General features: G+C 42.8%; 1 protein-coding gene across 2 annotated transcripts in view; it reads right to left on the bottom strand.

Moving 5' to 3' along the window:
- The window catches only part of LOC126248401 (1-acyl-sn-glycerol-3-phosphate acyltransferase alpha-like), an 824,096-nt gene that overhangs the window by 566,099 nt on the left and 242,970 nt on the right, over positions 1-15,027 (bottom strand). For both annotated transcript variants that reach the window (XM_049949347.1, XM_049949348.1), the window contains exon 2: positions 1,997-2,069. The gene's annotated coding sequence lies outside the window, so the exon portion shown is untranslated. The remainder of the gene's footprint in view (positions 1-1,996; positions 2,070-15,027) is intronic.

The following is a 15,027-nucleotide window of genomic DNA, read 5'->3' on the forward strand; positions in this document are numbered from 1 at the left end:
AAAATCTCATTCTGGAAACATCCCCCAGGCTGTGGCTAAGCCATGTCTCCGCTATATCCTTTCTTTCAGGAGTGCTAGTTCTGCAAGGTTCGCAGGAGAGCTTCTGTAAAGTTTGGAAGGTAGGAGACGAGATACTGGCAGAAGTAAAGCTGTGAGTACCGGGCGTGAGTCGTGCTTCGGTAGCTCAGTTGGTAGAGCACTTGCCCGCGAAAGGCAAAGGTCACGAGTTCGAGTCTCGGTCGGGCACACAGTTTTAATCTGCCAGGAAGTTTCAACTTATGAACAGTCTATCATAAAACATCGATAATTAAGAATTTGTATTTGAAATGGAAACAGGAGTTTCGAGCCCATTAAGTAATTAGAAACAAGAAGACGTGCATTATTCATAAAAAATGATGAGTTTTATAATTACGAGATGTAGGTATTTCAAATTGAACGAGAGAAAAAAAAGTTATTCGCGAGATTTGAACCAACATTCGAATAACCGAATATGATATACATTCCATAACGCTACCGACTGCACTATACGGTCAACAAACATTCGTCTATTAACTGCAGTAACTTCAAAGCCGATAATCTCCGTAAATTTACGAAAAACATTAAGAACAGCCTATTTCCCAGCACTTTTTAACGGTATTCCACATGTGTCTTTTACTACCGAACAGAAAGCAGCCTCAGCCATTTTCATACTGCGCATTAACAGCGCGGCAATCAGAGCACAACGCTGCAAAGGCTGTGACTGTACACGACTTTTGAAATAAAAACTACGTAGCTAAAGCTTGATTAAGAAAAACTTTGATGGCTGTTAATACATTTGAATATCTTAAAGTTTCATTTAACGTAGCTTAGTAGTAAGATATCTAATACAGAAGTTGGACCTACTTCCAAGAGCGTAAAAACTCCAGTGTATGTGTGCTACGCTTCTGACCAATCATCGCGTTTGTGTTTGTTTACATCAGGTTTATTCTTATGATGAACGGATTACAGTTTTAAACTGACCTCATTTTACAGTGCCTGTAGTGTTTCACAATCTGACAGTTCACGATGTTCATTTAATTATAAAGATCCTATGCCAACACGTCGAAGAAAGTGACAATAATAAAACGGCGAAAACAAACTGCGACGAACATGGAAAAGTATAAAACATTTGCTACATAAAGCAGGAATTAAAGAGCTACATGCTGTTTACTGGCTGAACGTGAACGTCAGGGCGTCACGTAAATTTCATATCAACCTTGGTTTAACGATGTCTGAAGAAGTTACTTTTTATTTGCCTCCTTCGCTGCGGGCCTGCTTACGCATACTCAGCGCTCATCCAAATATAAGTATCCGACACATGTTTTCTTATAATTTTGGAAATTTGTGGGAACGTCTTATGGGACCAAACTTCTGAGGTCATCGGTCCCTAAGCTTACGCACTACTTAATCTAACTTACACTAAGGACAACACACACACCCATGCCTGAATAAGGATTCGAACCTACGACGGGGGGAGCTGCGCGGACCGTGACAAGGCTACCCCGCGCGACATGTATTAGTTGTTAGCCACATCGTAGTATCCATCAATGTGGGCACAGAATTTTTTTCACACCCGGTATGTATGACAGAGATTGTCGCTGCATGTCTTGTCTATAATAAATTACATAATTTTGAAGTTCCCTGTTACAAAGTAGAATCAAATAGCAAATTCATTTGGAAGTGCACCTATACATAAGGTAAGTGCTATTCTGAAAAAATATAACTTAATTTTTAAAATACTATGCTGCGTAATTGTTCTTGGAATTTCTCACATTCTGTTAATATATATACAATGTCTTCTTCGATAAGGCAGATATCACGACAAGACAGAAACGGAAAATCTGGCCACGAAAAGCACATTGTGAAGAATGTTGACATTAGATCAAGTGAATCTTATGAATGCTGAAAACTGCTGACGGGGCCATTTGCATAAGCTTAGAGGGCAGTCCGAAGGCCAAGACGAAGTTCAAGTACTCACCAACAGCGGGATGGAACGCAGGAAGCGTCGCACACAGCCTCAGTGAGTGTTGCGCTCGGGAAACCCAGGAGATCTGCAAGAAAATACTGCCTCATTCTCATCTGGAAGCAATAATATAATACTGAAGTACATAGGAGCAATGTAGGCTACGTAATATACATTGTCATTCCGTGATGATGTTACAAACTTTCAGGAATGATGGACAAGAGTAAATAAATCAGTCTGACGTAAGAGACCTTGGTCCGGAAATGACCGAGTCAATAGCTGAGAGAGAAAATCGTTCTGATACCTCTGACAGCGGAATACATATACCGGTGCTGTCGCTGCTAAGATTTTGTAGCGTAGACCAAAACAAGAAAAAATGTCTTATAAGCATGGACTCTAAAACGTATACACTAAGAGTTAGGAACACTTGTTCATCTTCGGTACTGAGAAATACACCTCTTCTACTGCAGGCTCTTTGGTTTCCACATTTTTGAGAAGGTAGTATGGACCACATCAAGAAACAAATTTCTAGTAGATATGGGCTCTAATGAGCTGTGCACACTTCAGCGAAGATGAAATAGCTCTTGAGGTTTGCATTTCAAAGACCATCTTTACTAGACACACTGCTACCTCTGAAAGTTCCCTACATTACTATCTTAGCAGCAACAGTGCCAGTATATGTATTTCATTGTCAGAGGTATGAGAAAGTTTTTCGCTTATAACTTTGGACTCTGTCATTTACGGACCAGGATTCATTACCTCAGATACATTTAACGTTCTCCATCGTCCCTGAAAATTTGTATCATCATCATGGAATCACCCTGTATAATGCAGAGCCATGCATGTACAAAGCTTATGAGTGTTCTTCAAAAGTGAATACGAGAAGTAAATAGAATCAGATATGAAGCCTGAACCGTTGAACGTAAGTGCCAAGGATTTAATAAAACGAGAACACACACCATCTATAGTAGATTGCTTTTTAATAAATCGATCTAAGGTCCGAATCGTGTAGTAGGGAGATGAATAAGGGACATGTTACACTTACTTGTGTATTTCAAATGTAATTTCGTTTTGTTTTGCGATAGGTTATGCCCATGGAAACTGGGAAGTTGACTACATCGTCATCTCCACACCGATAAGGGTCGTATTGAGAAATAGGCTGTATTAAATTATGTATCTGTGGGTAAACTATGAATAATTTGTACCCAGCCACAGCAATATATCTTTAGTAAATAGCGAGACAGCTCACTTGCTAAGACACTGGTTTCACCATCAGGAGAATTAGTGTTTAAATTCCCCCATCTAAGATCTGTCTCCTGTGGTTCCCATAAATCGCATTCGGCGAACACCATAATGGTTTCTACGAGAAGGATACAACCAAATTCGTCGTTCAAGCTTATCCAGTCCTATCGTGTGCTTTGTCTCTAACAAGTTTTTAAATAAATTCACATAATGATGGAAGTGCAGTCCTCCGAAAAGGGTTAAAGAAGGGTAAATAAAGTGACTAGTTTCAGTTATTCGAAGTCCGGTTTGGCTAGCGCTTGGATGGCTGACTATCCGGGAATGCCTAGCGCTGCTGGTAATCGGGGTGCACTCAGCCTTTGTGAAGCCAACTGAGGAGCTACTTGATTGAGAAGTAGCGGCTCCGGTCATGAAAACTGACAACGGCAGGGAGAGCGGTGTGTTAATCACACGCCCCTACATATCAACATCCAGTGACGCCTGTCGGCTCACGATGACGCGACGGTCGGTCGGCACTGTTGGGTCTTTTGAGACATGTTCGGAAGAAGTTTAGTTAATTACAGTCATTTGCGTATTCTACGCCTATATACTCAAAGAGCCGCCAAGCGGTAGCCAAGACCGCCTTCGAGTAACTCCTTTTTCACTCGCAAGGGAAAAACTACTGTCCATACGGTTACATATGAGCCCTAATTTCTCTTATCTCCGTAGTCCCAACGCTAAATTTATATCAGCGACAGTACAATCGTTCTCTAAATTTTCTCAATGGTGGTCCTCGAAAAGAATTTCGCCTTTCCTCCAGAGATTCCCATCTGGATTCCCGAAGCATTTCCGTAATAATTAGTGTTGTTCGAACCTACAGGTAACAAATTTAGCGGCCCGCCTCTTAATTATTTCAATATCTTCCATTAATCCGATCTGGTGCGGAACCCAAACGCTTGAGTAGTTATCAAGAATATGTCACACTAGCACTACAGCCGCACTATGCCTTCTCCTTTGCGGATGAACCAAACTATTCCAAAGTTCTCCCAATAAACCGAAGTCGAACATTCTCCTTCCGTAGCACAATCTCCACATGCTCGTTTCATTTCAGATTCCTTTGTAACGTTACACTGAGATATTTAAATAACGTGACTTTGTCAAGACGGGCACAGCTAATGCTGTACCCCAATACTATGGGTTTGTTTTTCCTACCCATCTGCATTAATTTACATTTTTCTCCATTTAGAGATAGCTGCCATTCATCACACCAACTAGAAATTTTGTCTATGTTATCTTGTATTCTCCTATAGTCACTGAACTTGACACCTTCTCGTACACCAGAGCATCACCAGCAAACAAGCTCAGACCGCTGCCCATCCTATCCGCTAGATCATGAATGTATACAGAAAATAATAGCGGTCCGATCATACTTCCCTGGGGCACTCCTGATGAACCCTCGCCGCGGAGTATAACATCCTGGCTTCTATTACTTAAGAAATCTTCGAGTCACCTACATATATGGGAATGTATTCCGTATGCTTGTACCTTCGTTAACAGCCTGCAATCAATGGGCCATCGTGTCAAACGTCTTCCGGAAGTCTAGAAATATGGCATCTGACTGTTGCCCTTCGTCCATAGTCCGCAGAACATCAAGTGAGTGAAGGGCAATTTGGTTTTGAACGAGCGTTGCTTTCTATAAGCATGCTGATTCGTGCACATAAGCTTATCGGTGCCTAGGAGATTTATTAATCCTAACTCTGAATATGTTAAAGAATTCTGCAGCAAAACGATGTTGAGGATATTGGTCTGTAATTTTGCGGGATCTTTCTTGTAGCACTCTTATGTACAGTAGGCACCTGCGCTTTTTTCCAGTCTCTTGGGACTTTGCGCTGGGCGAGAGATTCGCAATAGTACAGTTCGCAATAACACAGTTCATGAAACGTATGTTATAAACAATAATAAAAACTCTGTAGCAAGAAAACGGATGATATTTACTCGTACCTGTAAGAAAAACATCAGTCAAATAGGAACTGAGGAAGAATGGCTGTAAATATTAACTATATTGTACCACTGTTTGTTTTCTATATAATTAAGGCAGAAACTAATGTTTTCCTGAGATACACTGAGGAGATCCATCTATAAATTTTCAATTTTTTTCTATTATTGGAACTTATGCCACATTACCCTAAACAAAGCTGAGTAAGTCTTTGTGTCGCGCTAAATCTAAATGTGTGGTACTGTTTTAAGCACAATCCTCCTACAACTATATTCTGCACGCCACCTTCCTGTGTGCGACTAAGGATGCTTTATATAGCACTGCCACAAACCTCTTCCGTGTCCCAGAAAAAGAGATTGTCCAGAAGCCTCCGGATGATGGATCATCGTCATTTTTTACCCAAAACGTTCGTTTCACGAGATCGTGAGGTTCAAAAATGGCTCTGAGGACTGTGGGACTTAACATCTGTGGTCATCAGTCCCCTAGAACTTAGAACTACTTAAACGTAACTAACCTAAGGACATCACATACATCCATGCCCGAGGCAGGATTCGAACCTGCGACCGTAGCGGTCACGCGGTTCCAGACTGAAGCGTCTAGAACCGCAAGGCCACACCGGCCGGCGAGATCGTGAGGGAGGAAATAACATTTTTCATGTCAGGGGACAAACATTCATCTATTTCATTATTTACACACTTCGTGAATGTTTAGTAAATGTTAACACTTACTACACATGTTTTTAAACGGAATTCTAATGCGAAATCATAGTGTATTTCTATGAAACACGGGACTGAAAATATACTTCTTGTGATAACGACTTGTGACAACATACACTGCAATGAACTATGTAGTACTTTGCATCAAAGGAACTGATTTTTGAAAAACAAAGGAAAAGGTCGGTATTGCACTCATATTTTGTGTTGAACAACCAGATTGTGAACAACTGTAGTTGCTCAAATGTCAAAATTCATGGAATTTGCTCATATGATAATTCCGAGCGTTAAAATAAGCTGGGTGACCCCATCGCTGGGTTTCGAAAGGAGCAAGTTATATGATGGCACCTAGTTTAATTTGACTAATCATCAATAACACAATCAACGAACTAAGCAAGCAACCACCAGGGTCAGCAAAAGAGATATTCATAAGAAGTAACTTCGTATCAATGCAGCAGGATAACTGGATTGGTTGTTAATCTCAGGTCCTTCCGGAAATAACTTCAATATTTTAGATTAGCATCTAACCACACCAGATGATAGAGATGTAATGAATAATTCGCCCTTTCTTCGGCAGAAGGGTATAAATCCGATTTACAAAAATTAACAGGATACACATATATGATTTTTATGTACATCGAAGGTGGAGGGAGGGAGCGGAAGGTTAGGAAAAGCGAGGAACTAATGGTATTAGCTGCATCGGGACTATATGTGGAATCAGCAACGACGAGTGAAGATATGTGCCAGACCAGGAGATGAACCTGCGATCTCCTTCCTACTAGGCCTCGATGGTCTCTGAATCTACAACCTTCAGTGCGGATACATATTTACATTCGACATCCAGGGGGAATCGAAAATTAGCCAGCATGGAGGGCATGGACCGGAACTGTGGATAGGTGACGCTAGCTGGGAATGTGTGTCAGCCAGGGAGCGTGCTGAGATAGTGTGCGCATTTACGATATACATTGTGTCTGGGTGGTTCAGTGGTTAACGCAACTGCCTAGTAAGCATGAGATCGCGGGTTAGAGTCCCGGTCCAGCACACATTTTCATTCGTCGACGCTGATTCCGCATAAAGTGTCGATGCAGCTGATATCGTTACAGCCGGCCGCTGTGACCGAGCGGTTCTAGGCGCTTCAGTCCGGAACCGCGCGACCGCTACGGTCGCAGGTTCGAATCATGCCTCGGGCATGGATGTGTGTGATATCCTTAGGTTAGTTAGGTTTAAGCAGTTCTAAGTTCTAGAGGACTGATGACCTGAGATGGTAAGTCCCATTGTGCTCAGAGCCATTTGAACCATTTGATATCGTTAGCTCCTTTCCTTTCTTCCCCTCCACCTTCAATTTACATAATAATTATCATAGCTGCGGATTAAGGTGGAGTTTATGCTTTCGGACATATCTGAAAGAACAGACACTATTCATTCATATAATATATGCTTTCGCCTGAGGGTTAGTTATATTTGTGCATGTTTACCGAAATGCAAAAAGAAAAAAAGCCTTCCTGGTTAAAGGATTCAAAATTTCTTAACGCTGCTTGCTCAAATAAAGGTGTCATTATTTCCTGTAACAGAGCCATAGTAACTCGTTTTTCCTCATTTATGGACTTAAATCCATTTGCCCTAACAATGGCAAAATAATCTTAAGACTGCTCCCTAGTGCCGCATAAGCACTTCAGTATTGTAGCTCTGCTAGATCGTCTGATAAATATTTTATCCTCAAGTAATACTGAAGTAAAGCGCCATATTTTGAGATTCTTGTTTGTAATGAAATGCTTCTGAAACGAATTTTAATATTAAATAGTGGGAAAATGCTGTGGAGAGCTAAGTACCTCTGCTCGTCTCCGAGCGCGCGTTATTAAAATCCCGATAGAACGTTGTAACTAACTGTGCTGCAGTTATCTTCACGTAACACGCTACGATGCTGTAGATATTTTACTTTAGTTTTGCGTATTTGGACTCATTAATTCGGACATTACGTAAATTTTAGCGGGTAACAGTGCAGAAATAGCAACCGCAAGTCGATACCGGCGGGCAGTGTTTGGTACGGCTTTATTGATTCAGAACTCCTGTGATTTAGGACCATCACCCGGTGCCTAAGGAGAGCCACTATTTTCGCCAACGCTACCATAGATTTCGCCACGAAATCTTAACAAACAAGCTGCTGCGTATTTTTTGAACTGTTATAGACGAGACGAAACATGAGTTACGTCGCTGATGTGGAAAGCAAAGAATTCAAATAACGGCATTTCTGATTTCTGGCAAATTTTATTGCATCATCTACATCTCCAGTCGGTCTAAAATTTTCGAGACTGGGTTAATAAAAAAATAGAGGAAATTTAAGACTGTGGTATTAATGTTTCAAGTGCTCCACTTACAAGGTAACTCCTCATCGCATCCCCCTCAGATTTACTGGTAAGAGGTCCCAGTGGAAGGCTCGTCAAAATCTGAACACATATCAAGCATCAAAACAGGCAGAAGGTATACTGAACCGTGAAAAAAAAAAAAAAAAAAAAAAAAAAAGAAAAAAAAAAAAAAAAGAAACAGCGAACGATCCAAGGACAAGAATTGCAATATGGATCAGCCTCTAAAAGCTACGGCAGCGTGGTTAATTGGTCACGGTGTTGGACAGCCAAGCGGGTGAGCCGCGTTCAAATCCGCCGCGTGCCTCTTTTATTTCCGCTGTTCGCTGTATTCAAATTTGTCTATGTGTCGTAGTGTAACGTCCGTTTGCAACAGCGAGGTGTTAGGAAGGGACCTATAATGACAGTTGATTCCGCACAACTATTCTAAAAGCAGGCGAAAGGAAGTGGCTTTCGAATGGGAACCGCAAACGTCTGATGACGAGGCGACACGTCAACCGAATCCACCACCGGAAAACACGTTTGGTGTGTCATACACGGCATTAGTGACAGTACGTCTGTCATATGATAGGAATCTCTTACCGCCCCAGCTAATTTGTACGTCTGGTGAGTGAGAGATGTGCCTCCTTGCCCGATATAGGTGCTCGTATGACTGTGAATGTGATCGCTCTCAAGAAAATGATGAAAACATAATAGCTTGTCACATGAACTCAATAAATGAACACAACATGTTTTCATTTCTGTGAGACGTCTATGTGGTATCTCACCTACTTTCACTATTCATAACGTCTACTTGCGACTGTAACGTATTCTTACCACATGACTCATATTCTATAAAAAATATTAAATAGTAGGACAACTACGAAGGCTAAAAATGGTTCAAAAGGCTCTGAGCACTATGGGACTTAAGTGCTGAGGTCATCAGTCCCCTAGAACTTAGAACTACTTAAACCTAACTAACCTAAGGACGTCACACACATCCATTCCCGAGGAAGGATTCGAACCTGCCACCGTAGCGGTCGCGCGGTTCCAGACTGTAGCGCCTAGAACCGCTCGGCCACCACGGCCGGCTACGAAGGCTACATAAAAAGAACATACATTTCAATAACGGGACGAACAGTTCATAATGTTGCGAGGAAAAAAAGTAAATGGCACGAGGGAGGTTTGATCACGGCTGGTTCGTTTTACAGTCCATCACCGTGACCACTTAACCACGACACCGCGGCTATTCGTATTTCCTCAATATTACACTTTTAAGCTTCGGCTGTTAACTCTTTCTATTTTGCATTTTTTTTTTTTTTTTTTTTTTTTTACCGTTCAGTAAACGTTCATCCTGTTTTCATGCTCTATCTGTATTCACTTTTTGGACGGGCTATCCATTTGGCTATCTTACCCCTAAGTCTGCGGGGGGGGGGGGGGGGGGGGGTGCGACGGGGAGTTTTCCTCTACGCACAGAACATTGACCAAGTGAAACTGTGAGAAAAGTCTTTTGTGGTGGTGTTCAAGTCACAAGTCATACAGGACTGAATGCATGTTATTTATGAACACTTAATTTAGAGATGATGTTCCGTTACACAATAACGTTGACGAAACACGGCCGCACGTGCAACAATTAACAACAATGCCTGCTCGCCACTGACTGGTCGAATGCACATTTTATTGTTTAGACTTGTTAGTTCAACCTGCCACAGTAGGTACTGCGCTGCCGTGGCTTTACACGCCAGGAATGGACGGTCTCGGAACTTTCAAGACGGAGGGTGTATATACAACATGTGCAGAACTTAAGGACGAAACTAATTTCTGCATAATGTGTCACTTCCACGTAACATACCTCGATGAAACTCGCCGTACCCTCATATGGCGAGAGGTGAGGACACGGACTAGTGCACTCAGGAACACTGTCGAAAATACACCCACGAACATTCCCGAAAATGGTCGTTTTGGTGGTCGATGTGTTATAGTGTGGGGACGCATAAGGCTGCATCGGCGTATTGATCACGTACACTTACCGCTCAACGTTTTTGTGACACTGTACTTCTCCCCCATATGCGTCCTTTCAAGGCTATATTCACCGTGACTTGATTTTTATGGATGACAACGCGCAGCTGTATAAATCCTATGAAGCACGTATGGGTTGCGTAGGGAGACGTATTACATCACGTCCACGATCGTCTAGGAGCTGTGAACCGCGCTGCTGGATTAATGGAACGTCTTACCACAACAACTCTAAGCGAACATTCTCGCCAGCATGGGAGAGCACGTTTCAGAGAATGCATTGCCATCCGTGGCGATCACGCTCCTTATTAACAATCATGTCCCGCCTTCTGTAATGTCCAATATACCCTCAGGAATCGCTGTAACATCAATTTAATTATTGTCTTTGAACGAAACTGTCATTTCTTTTCGTCTCACCACGTATTCCTTTCAGTTACATTCTGTTCTATACTGTAGCAGTTCTGGTCCAAGTTTCGGCAGTGAAACACCACGCGAAAGTTACTTTAGTCCTTAAGTTTTGCACATCAGTGTACTCTGCAGTCCACCGTGGAGTGTATGGCGCAGAGTAGATCGTGCCGATATTATTGGTTTCCTGGCCTGCTTCATTCGCATATTGAGCGAGGAAAAAATGACTGTCTAAATGCCTCTGTACGCACCCTTATCTCTCTTATCTTTATCACCTCTACGCGAGATATACGTTAGTGACGGCATAATGGGCGCACCGTCTTATTCGAATAAAAGTTCCCTAAATTTACCTAATATGATTCCGCGACAGCTACATCGTTATTCTTCCAAGTATTCCGATTTAAGTTCCCCATCATTTCTGTTACACCTTCTTCTGGGCTATAACGATCTATCGGAATCCTGGCAGCGTGTCTCTGAATTCTTTGAATGTCTGTTGTCAGGCCTACTCATATGACTTCGGATGCTGTAACAACGCTCTAGAATCGATCGTTCTCACTATAGTTTTGCACGCCATTCCCTTTACAGATGCACTGAATTTTCCAGAACTCTTAAAACAAATCGAAGTTTTGCATTTGTTTCCTTAGTACTGATTTTACGTGATCGTTCTATTTTGTAGGGCTTCTTAGCATTGTTTCAAGTCGTTTAAACTTCTTCAAACGTGCTTACTATGCTATTATCTACCTACCAGCTCCACCCCGCGTTGTTACCCGCAGTTATTTATTTAAAAAATGCCAGGGTATTTAATCGAACCTTCTATTAGTCCACATCCTCCACCCCCTCTCTCTGTCCACCTCCTCCAACCTCCTCTCTATCTGCTGCTCCTCCACCCTTTCTCTGTCCATTTCCTCCACCCTTCCTATCTGTGTCCATCTCCTCCTGTCCCTCCCTCCCTCCCCCCCCAGCCCCCCCCCCCCTCTCTCTCTCTCTCTCTCTCTCTCTCTCTCTCTTCCCCCCCCCCCCCCCCTCATTACCACTCCCAACCCAATAGGAGGCTGGTGGTTACTACCCATACAGTATTGTTTTGCAAATCGTAACTAATATGTGGAACAATACTATGTGGAACAAATTTGATTGAAATCGGCCCAGCAGTTTAGGAGGGGCTTTTTACGTGGGTCTTGCCCGCGTACTCACATGTCAAATATATTGCACTTGTATTTAACATATTTCACGCGCATTCGTGTACATATATCACTCATATCTCTAGCCAATTTCACCTTGCAGTTTCATTTTCACACAACCAGTTTTGCTGCATGAATAGCGAAAATGTAGAAAGCGATATAGAAATCTGGCATTCTGACTTATGCATCCACATCAAATTAGGTCATCTGAAAGCATACACTATATTTCCTAACTATATTTTAAGAAAACGTCTCAATTCAGCACATTCGTACAAAAGTACAGTTTATAAGGATCCTTCAGGCGCCGGCCAGTGTGGCCGAGCGGTTCTAGGCGCTTCAGTCTGGAACCGCGCGACCGCTACGGTCTCAGGTTCGAATCCTGCTTCGGGCATGGATGTGTGTGATGTCCTTAGGTTAGTTAGGTTTAAGTAGTTCTAGGGGACTGGTGACCTCAGATGTAAGTCCCATAACGCTCAGAGCAATTTGAACCATTTTTTGATTCGTCTCCTAAAGCACTGAAAGTGAGATTTTGCCACCACAGCAACACATAACAACCGTTTCTTCCTTCCATTTCAACGTTTACATTTCAACTCATAGCAGTGTCTACGTTTTTTATTTATTCTCCCTAAGATGACTAATCGATGATTAACACAGTCATTTAAAGGATCACAATGAAATGCAACCTCACTAAAAGGCTCCCACGCTCTACATGTAGAGACACGACGTCCCTCTTTGTCGTACAGCCTTGTGGAGCCGCCGCTGTTTGTCTGTAAACGAAACGTCTAGGAACCTATAAGAGATGCGTGACGCTCAGCGTCAAATATGCGACGGGCTTGTCGCTGTAGCTCTTACGGAGGCGTGACGTTCTTAGGCTCTGGCGGATCTCAGATTGCTCCGAGGTTTGTTGCGTTCGAGTAGCTATCGCAGCTCGAGCTCCCATTGATCTATGCGCTGAGTCGGACTTACGTTTTCGAGGCATACCCTAATAGTTTTAAATATTTGTGATTCTTGAGTTTCTCCCGGCGTATTTGATAATCAAAATATCCACGGGTGTGCTGCCGGTCTATAGTGTCCAACGGGCAAAATATTTCGGCGATCATACATGTCGCCATCATCAGATCCGTACGCTATGGCTGCCGGCGTGTACCGGATTCCGTGTCAATGTGGCAAGTCGTATATTGGTCAGACGATGCGTACCGTCGAGGATCGATGCCGTGAACACCAGAGGCACACTCGACTGATGTATCCGAGCAAGTCGGCGGTCGCTGAACATTGTTTGTCGGAAAATCACGCCATGAAGTATGACCGCACGAGGATTCTGGTACAGACGTCGAGATACTGGGACAGCGTTGTTAGAGAGGCCATCGAAATTCGCACCAATGACGACCTCATAAACCGTGACTGTGGCTATAATCTTAGCAAGGCTTGGGAACCAGCGATTGGGTTAATCAAGAGTAAATCGAGCAAACGTATAGTTGTAACGAGCACGGCGGACAGAGCCATCACACCGACGTCATCTCAGACGCCGTCGCAATCTGTTCCACCGCGCGACCGTGGCGCGGGGCGCGGATGGCGGAGGGAGCGCGCCGCGGGCGGAGGGTATTTAAATCGGCCGCCGCCGCGACTGAACCCAGTTCCCTCTGAGCAGCCATAATGTACAGATCTCCGTGCCGGCACGTTCACAGGAGCTCAGTCCGTCAGTTCACCTGATGATGGCGACATGTATGATCGCCGAAATATTGTGCCCGTTGGACACTATAGACCGGCAGCAAACCCGTGGATATTTTGATTAGTTTTAAATATTGTTCTCGGGCTAACCATCGGATTTTATTTTTAAATTTCCAAACATAAGTTATATACGTAGAAGGCATCTGGAGATACCGGAAGGTTTCAAATTGATTGTATGATGCTAAGACAGAGATTTCGGAACCAGATTTTAAATTTTAAGACATTTCCAGAGGCAGATGTGGACTCTGACCTCTGGTTATGAATTGTGGATGAAAACTAAAGAAACTGAAAAAAATGGTGGAAATTAAAGAGATGGAACCTGGGTAAGTTGGAAGAATCAGAGGTTGCTGAGACTTTCATAGGGAGCATTTGGCAACGGTTGACTACAACAGGAGAAAGGAATAAATTAGAGGACGAATGTATAACTTTAAGAAATAAAATAGTGAAAGCAGCAGAGGATGAAATATGGAAAAAGACGAGGCTTAGTAGGAATCCTTGGATATCACAAGAGATATTGAATTTAACTGATAAGAGGAGAAAATATAAAAATGCAACGAATGGAGCAGGTAAAAGGGAATACAAACGTCTGAAAAATCAGACTGACAGGAAGTGCAAAATGGCTAGAGAACAAACGTAAATATTTAGAAGCATATTTCACTAGGTGAAAGATGGATAACGCCTACAGGAAGATGAAAGAGGCCTTTGGGGAAAAGAGAAGCAGCTGAATGAATATCAAGAGCTCAGATGAAAAACTAGTCCTAAGCAAAGAAAAGGCTTAAAGGTGGAAGGACTGTACAGGGTCTATACAAGGGAGATGAACTTGAAGGCAATATTATAGCAATGGAAGAGGACGTAAATGAAAATGAGATGGGAGATATGATACTGCGAAAAGAATTTGACAGAGCTCTGAAAGACTACAGTTGAAACAAGGCCCCGGGAGTACGAGATATTCAGTGAGAACTACTGATAGAGCTACGAGCCAGCCGTGACCAAACTGGTTAAAATGGCTCTGAGCACTATGGGACTTAACTTCTGAGGTCATCAGTCCCCTAGAACTTAGAACAAGTTAAACCTAACTAACCTAAGGACATCACACACATCCATGCCCGGGGCAGGATTCGAACCTGCGACCGTAGCGGTGTCGCAGTTCCAGACTGCAGCGCCTAGAACCGCACGACCACTTCGGCCATGACCAAACTCTTCCATTTGGTATGCAAGATGGATGAGACACGCGAGATACCCTCAGACGTCAAGAAGAATGTAATAATATCAATTCTACAGAAAGCAGTTGCTGACAAGTGTGAAAATTATCCAACTACCAGTTTAATAAGTCATGGTTACAAAATTGATGGTTGAAAAATACTAACACGGATTGTCTGCAGAAGAATGTAAAAACTGGTAGAAGCCGACATTGGGGAAGACCAGTTTGGATTCCGGAGAAATGTAGGAA

Source organism: Schistocerca nitens, chromosome 3 (assembly GCF_023898315.1).
Source record: "Schistocerca nitens isolate TAMUIC-IGC-003100 chromosome 3, iqSchNite1.1, whole genome shotgun sequence".
NCBI classification, from domain to species: Eukaryota; Metazoa; Arthropoda; class Insecta; order Orthoptera; family Acrididae; genus Schistocerca; species Schistocerca nitens.